The sequence below is a fragment of the Podarcis tiliguerta genome (genome assembly GCF_965153285.1).
Source record: "Podarcis tiliguerta genome assembly, chromosome: 2".
In the NCBI taxonomy this organism is placed as follows: Eukaryota; Metazoa; Chordata; class Lepidosauria; order Squamata; family Lacertidae; genus Podarcis; species Podarcis tiliguerta.
Window position 1 is genome coordinate 35,923,286 of NC_139535.1, and position 6,100 is coordinate 35,929,385.

The following is a 6,100-nucleotide window of genomic DNA, read 5'->3' on the forward strand; positions in this document are numbered from 1 at the left end:
TCCATATTTATGACTAGCTCAAGTGACCCTTGAGTCTAAGGCCCAAGCCTTTAAACATAATGATACAATTGTTGAAACCTCCAGGGGGTGACTCTTAAAACTTTCAAGCTAAAAATAAATAAAAACCCTGCTTCTCTCCCCCCCCCCAAAAAAACTAACTCGAAGTGACTTACAACAATAAATTAATAGCACATACATTAAAACCAGCATAAAAAATCTGAAGCATTCATTTTTTTAAGGCAGAATTTAAAACATCTCATTAAAATATATTGCTGTCAGTTCTGGTGAGTGTTCAAAATTCCCCAGGCGCGTTTTACGACTGGCACAGGTCCGATTGTGACCACATGGAGAACTCTGGGTACCAGGTTCGTGACTGATATCTACATGCTGGCCCCTCCACCTTTCTTAAGCAGGTAAGCAGAGTTTATTTGCTGCATTTATATCCCAACTTTTTCTCCAAATAGTACATGGTTCACCTCCCCTTCTCAGTCAGTCCCTACAACAACCCTGTGAGGTAGGTTAAGAGGCTGTGACTGACCCAAGGCCACCCTGTGAGCTTCAGGACTAAGCGAGGATTTTAACCCTGATCTCACAGGTTATAGTCGGACGCTATAACCAATACGCCACACTAGCTTCCTAGAGTACTTCTGTTATTGGACAGCTATAGAAATAAATATGGGGAAAGCAAAACGTCACTTAGAGAAGGATCAGAAATATTTTCCTTGGAATTCAGATTTGTTTTATTCTGGACTGTTTTACTTGATGCTTTAATATGCTGCTTTGAGATTTTTTCTTTATAATGCGGTATAGAAATGAAAAAAAACCACAAAAACCCACTGTTGATAAGGCACCTGGACATCCCATTGTGGCGACCATAACGTATGTTTAAGGTGCCATTTGACAATTAGCTTATATATCTGAGCTTCTAACATTGGTTCTGGTATACTTCTGTAAGTATAACGGTGACAGCCACGGTGTAACCACTACAGTGGTACCTTGATTTTCGAACAGCTTAGTTCTCAAACTACTTGGAACCTGAACACTTCAAATCCGGAAATGAGTGTTCTGGTTTTCAAACCATTTTTGGAAGCCGAACGTGCTCCGATTTGAGTGCACACTTGGGTTTTGAGCGAGCGGCTTGGCCCCAGCAATGACTGCCGCTAGCTACTTCCTTCTCTTCCCTTTCCTCTGCTGGGAAGCGCCTCTTTTCGGTACAAAGTGGAGTTGGGCGGCTCCTTGGAATGTAAGTGACTCCGGAGTAGGGAGACTTGGAAGTTGGCAACTCTCCCGCAGCACACACAGAGACAGTGTGTGGGGGTGGGGAAGCATGTGGTCAGTGTGGGTGCTGCATTCCCGAGCGGCGGATCAGGGTGGTTGCACAGGCTCCAGCCCACCCAGCTCAGCATCAGCCGGCTAGGAGCGCAACTGAGCAGTCTCTGCCTCCACTCCACGCTTTGTTGCTGCTGCCGCGTCCCAGTGCTGCCATGCCAAGGACGCGCAGGCAGCGCCGCCCCAACCAGCCTGCGCCTCCTGCTTTGTCATGCCCGAGTGAATGGGGAGCGTGGGCAGATGCCAGAAAACATGCAGGGGGGGGGAGATAGAGAAAGGAAGGGCTGGCTTGGGTGAGGGGAGAGAACTTTTGCCTCACTTTCTTCCTCCCCCCCCCACTTAAAAAGCCCCCCCCCCCCCGCCTCGTCCCTCCAGTGGCAATGGGTAGATGATTGCCAGTTTTTGATACTGGGTAGTAGATTGCAGCCTGGTTTATTGCTTTCATTTTATGGATCAATGGTCTCATTAGATTGTAAAATTCATGTTAAATTGCTGTTTTAGGAGTTGTTTTTAATTGGAATGGATTAATCCATTTTGCATTGCTTTCTATAGGAAAGCACGCCTTGGTTTTGGAATGCTTTGGTTTTGGAACAGACTTCCAGAACAGATTAAGTTTGAGAACCAAGGTACCATCTTAGCTGCCAGGTGGGGAGATGCTTTTCCCAGCCAGCAGGGGAAAGTTGGGCAAAAAATTTTTTTTAAGGTGATGGGACGGAGGTCCGGAGATTCCAGCTGAAGGAAAGCACTGCTGCTCCCTGTAATCCTGTTAGAAGAAGCACTTCAGCTTCCAGTTGCTAGTTAATGGGCATGAGCAAGCTGCAGGTTCCTCATCCTTGTTCTAAAAAGCAAGTGTCTTCCCCCAATGAATCTGGGAACTGCAGTTTGTTAGGGGCTCTGGGAATAGCTCCCATTAGAAGAGTCCTAGAAATTCAGTCATGAGGAGGAACCAGGAAGGTAGGAGGAGCTCAGATTCGAGGTTCTTGAATTGGGGAGGGACCCCCTGCGTTGGAAATGGGAAACAGTTGGGTGTTGAGTGTCCCAGGATTGGGGCTGGGAGAACACCCTACAAGTTGAGTGTCAACAGAGAACGGGAGAAGAACCTTCCTGCATGAGAACAGAAAGAAGATGCTCTCGTCTTGAAGTGGGTGGGCCAAGCTTTCTTTGGGAGCAATGTCAGGGCGGGGGCATTGGGCATCCATTCCCCACATCTGCCAGGAGGATACCAAGTCCTTCCTTCACAGGGCCATGCTTCAAGAGAATGTTCTCCGTCGCCAGCACCCAAGCTGTTGGACAAGAGCGAGACTCCATCATCCGTGGCATTCCAGTCTTTCCTTTCTGGATTGTAAAGCCCTTCCAAGTCGCTGGAGGAATCCATGCTGCTCAGTGCCTTGCGTGTCTTCTGGGATGTCACACATGCTGTCTGAATGTGCCAGTCCCTGACAAGAGGAGAAGGGCATCACTGGCATATATTAAAACTCAATAAAGAAATTGGAGGAACTGGTTGCTTTCGATATGCCAAAGATTAAATAATATATTGTGATCAAGATTGTTAAAAAGAAAAATTAACAAGCAGTTTTCTTACCTTCTTTACCTGTCGCTGGGAGCTCTGCTTAAGAAGTCTCTCCCCCTTGAGGCTGCTGTTCAGCAGGTGAAGCTGATTCCTGCCCCATGACACTACCCCCCTCCCCAAGGTGCACCTCCACCTGCCGGATGGGTGCTGCCTTTCAGGGAGCATGACGGTGGAAGTGTTGGACCAACCAGATGTTGGGGGAGCATGGACATGCAAGGCATCTTCCCATGAGGACTTTCCACTAAGTCCATGTCCATTTAAAAGGCCGTAGCCCCCCAATTTCTATCATCATCTTTGGCGATCACACATAGCCGAGTAAGATTGTCTTCCATGAACACGATCTTAACAGTGAGTCCATAATGGACTGTGGAGGCCAATTCCGGGTCCACACATCCTTCCACAGTGGGGACATAGGTTTCCTGGCGGGAGTCGATCACAGTGAGGGTTTGCCGAATGTGCCTTCATCTTAGCATGTTTTTCCCTTTCGTCCTGATTTTGAGCGTCTTCAAAGTCCATGACACCTTTGGCAAAGGCAATTCTCCAATTGGATTGCTTGCAGGCCAGCCTTTCCCAACTGTTTATACTACATTTCTTTTAGATTTGCCTTGAGAGAGTCTTTAAACCTATTTCGTTGACCACCAGCATTACATTTTTAAGTTGCTCGGGAATACGATAATCAGGTATAGCCCAGGTCTGTAAAGCAGCTTTCCAAGTAATTGGAGGGGGTGGTGTGAGGCATCTGGGCCTCAGCAGAACAAGCCAAGCCCTAACTCCACGGCTCTCTTAAATTGAGGGAATTCTGTTCCCAGGCAGCTGGCAGAGCCCCTCTTGTCAGGGAACGGCCACATGCCCTGGGCAATGGCGACTGGACTATTGATCCTAAGCTGAATAGCTGACCTGCCCAGCTTCAGGTCCTCCACCAACTGCCCCCCTTCTAGAACCCACCGCTCTCAACTACCTCCCCCCCAACATTCAAACTCCCTTTCCAAGCCTCCTCCAATCTTCCCTCTCCACCCTCTCTCTTCCACCCTCCCTCACTACTTGACATTCCCTTTGGAATTCTAATACCACCTCAATTATCCTATTACACATACAGTAGTGCCCCGCAAGACGAATGCCTCGGAAGACGAAAAACTCGGAAGACGAAAGAGTTTTTCATTTTCTGAGCTGCTTCGCAAGACGGATTTCCCTATGGGCTTGCTTTGCAAGACGAAACGTCTTGTGCCTTTTTTTTTAAAAACTGCCAATGCATTCCTATGGGAAACCGTCAATACACATTGGTGCTTCGCAAGACGAAAAAAACTCGTAGAACGAAAAAACTCGCAGAACGAATTAATTTCGTCTTGCGAGGCACCACTGTATAGGAGGAGAATCTGGAATACAGCTTGGGAAGGCTGGCTGCCCTGCTGTGGGGAACAAGTCCCTCTTGAAAGGACCCTGCTGTATTCTTTCCTAAAGCTACAACAGTCTCCGCCATGTCTCAGTTCTCCAAAGGTGAGAGCCTGGAACCCTTTGGGCTCTTGCCACCACTCGTCAGAGAGAGGGGAGGCACCCAACTTTTGGAGCAATACTTTCTACATCCTGCTCTGTCAAGTCATCCTATTAGATGCACATAAGCTTCCCGTTCCTGCTTCCTAGGAAATTGGGGGAAGTGAGCTGCAGGTTCTCCTCCCTGATCTAAAAAGCAAGTGTCTTCCCCCAAACAATCTCGGGAATTGTAGTTTGTCAGGGGTTCTGGGAATTGTAGTTCTGTGAGAGGGAAGCTACAATGCCCAGGATCATTTGGGGGACGTCATGTGCTTTAAATGCTCATTGGATGCACTTTTAATCCTAGGATCATAGAATTGTAGAGTTTGGAGGGACCCCGAGCATGGGTTACTATAGCAAGGCTAGCTTCATCCAAGATTCATCATAGCTGGCATAATGACTGGAGCTGAAAATAGGCACTACTTGCCATGGATGGCATATCGGGCTTCCAGTGATGATGTTGAATCAAGGAGCACTCCCAGGTTACAACCATAATAATTCAGGTGGGAGTGTAATTAAAAGTAACAGAAATGAAGTTCCTCAAACATTCCTACCTTTCCTGAACTATTTTTCAACCAAGTAACTCCCTAAAGCTAATATATGCCCTGACAAATGGCCTTTGCTGCAATGGCACTTTGGAGAGTGGTGAATTTTGGTAGTGAAGTAAGCAGGGGTATTCTGATAAACAACAGACAACTAGAGTTCAAGGAAAATCACCTTTATTTCATAAGTTATGGTCCCCAGTCCAGGCGGACTGAGGCAAAGTATGCAGCTCAGTCCAGGCTTTTATAGCCTGTAGTCACTCTCCCTCCTCCTTCACAGAGTAATCGTGGAAAACTCTTGTTGGTCAAAAGACAAGCCATATATGATGTGGGAAGTCCCAATTGGTCAAAAATAAGCCGTCTATGACGTAAGAGCAATTAAAACAACCACTCTGATATGATTTATGACACAAGAGGCACATGCTGCAAGTACACAGTGCCAGTTTTCTCACGTGGGTTCCATCATTCCTTTTTAGATCCTTTGCCAAGATTCTCGCTTGTTCAAGTGGTCAGGTGGGCTTAGTTCACTCACAGTTCATTCCTCACATGTTTCTAGCCTGGGTCTGCATAACCTTTGCATGAACTTTTTATCTTAAAGTGAACTGTAAGCTACATCAGAGGGAATGTTTCTCGTTTTACATCCCTTTGTTTTATAGGCTTGGGGATCTTTTGCACTCAAATTGGTGGTTCAAAATAAATTCTGATCGACACCACCTACAGTAGGAAAATAGATCAGGGAAAGAGTCTAATCTTTCCCCATATATTAAAATCTCAATCCAGATTACAATGATCTCTGCTGTTATTTTTAAAGGAAAAACAGACCCAGGATAGATTATCATATGGTAAATGTTTTGTATGTTCTGGATCTTCGTAAACCAGTCTTCTGTGTCATCCAATTCCCACCAAGAAGCGATTTTTTTTTTCTGTTCAGGTTTTTGACTTGTGGCAAAATTCTTCTAATTTATCAGGGGCAATACTTACTGTTACACCTATGTCATGGGATCAATTACCATTTGGTACCTAGTCATTTGTACTTGCCCCGAGTCCATGACTAAGTTAGGATAGATGGTCATCCTATGTTCTGACATTTAAAGGGCTACCCTGTGCATATATAAGGTAAAGGGACCCCAGA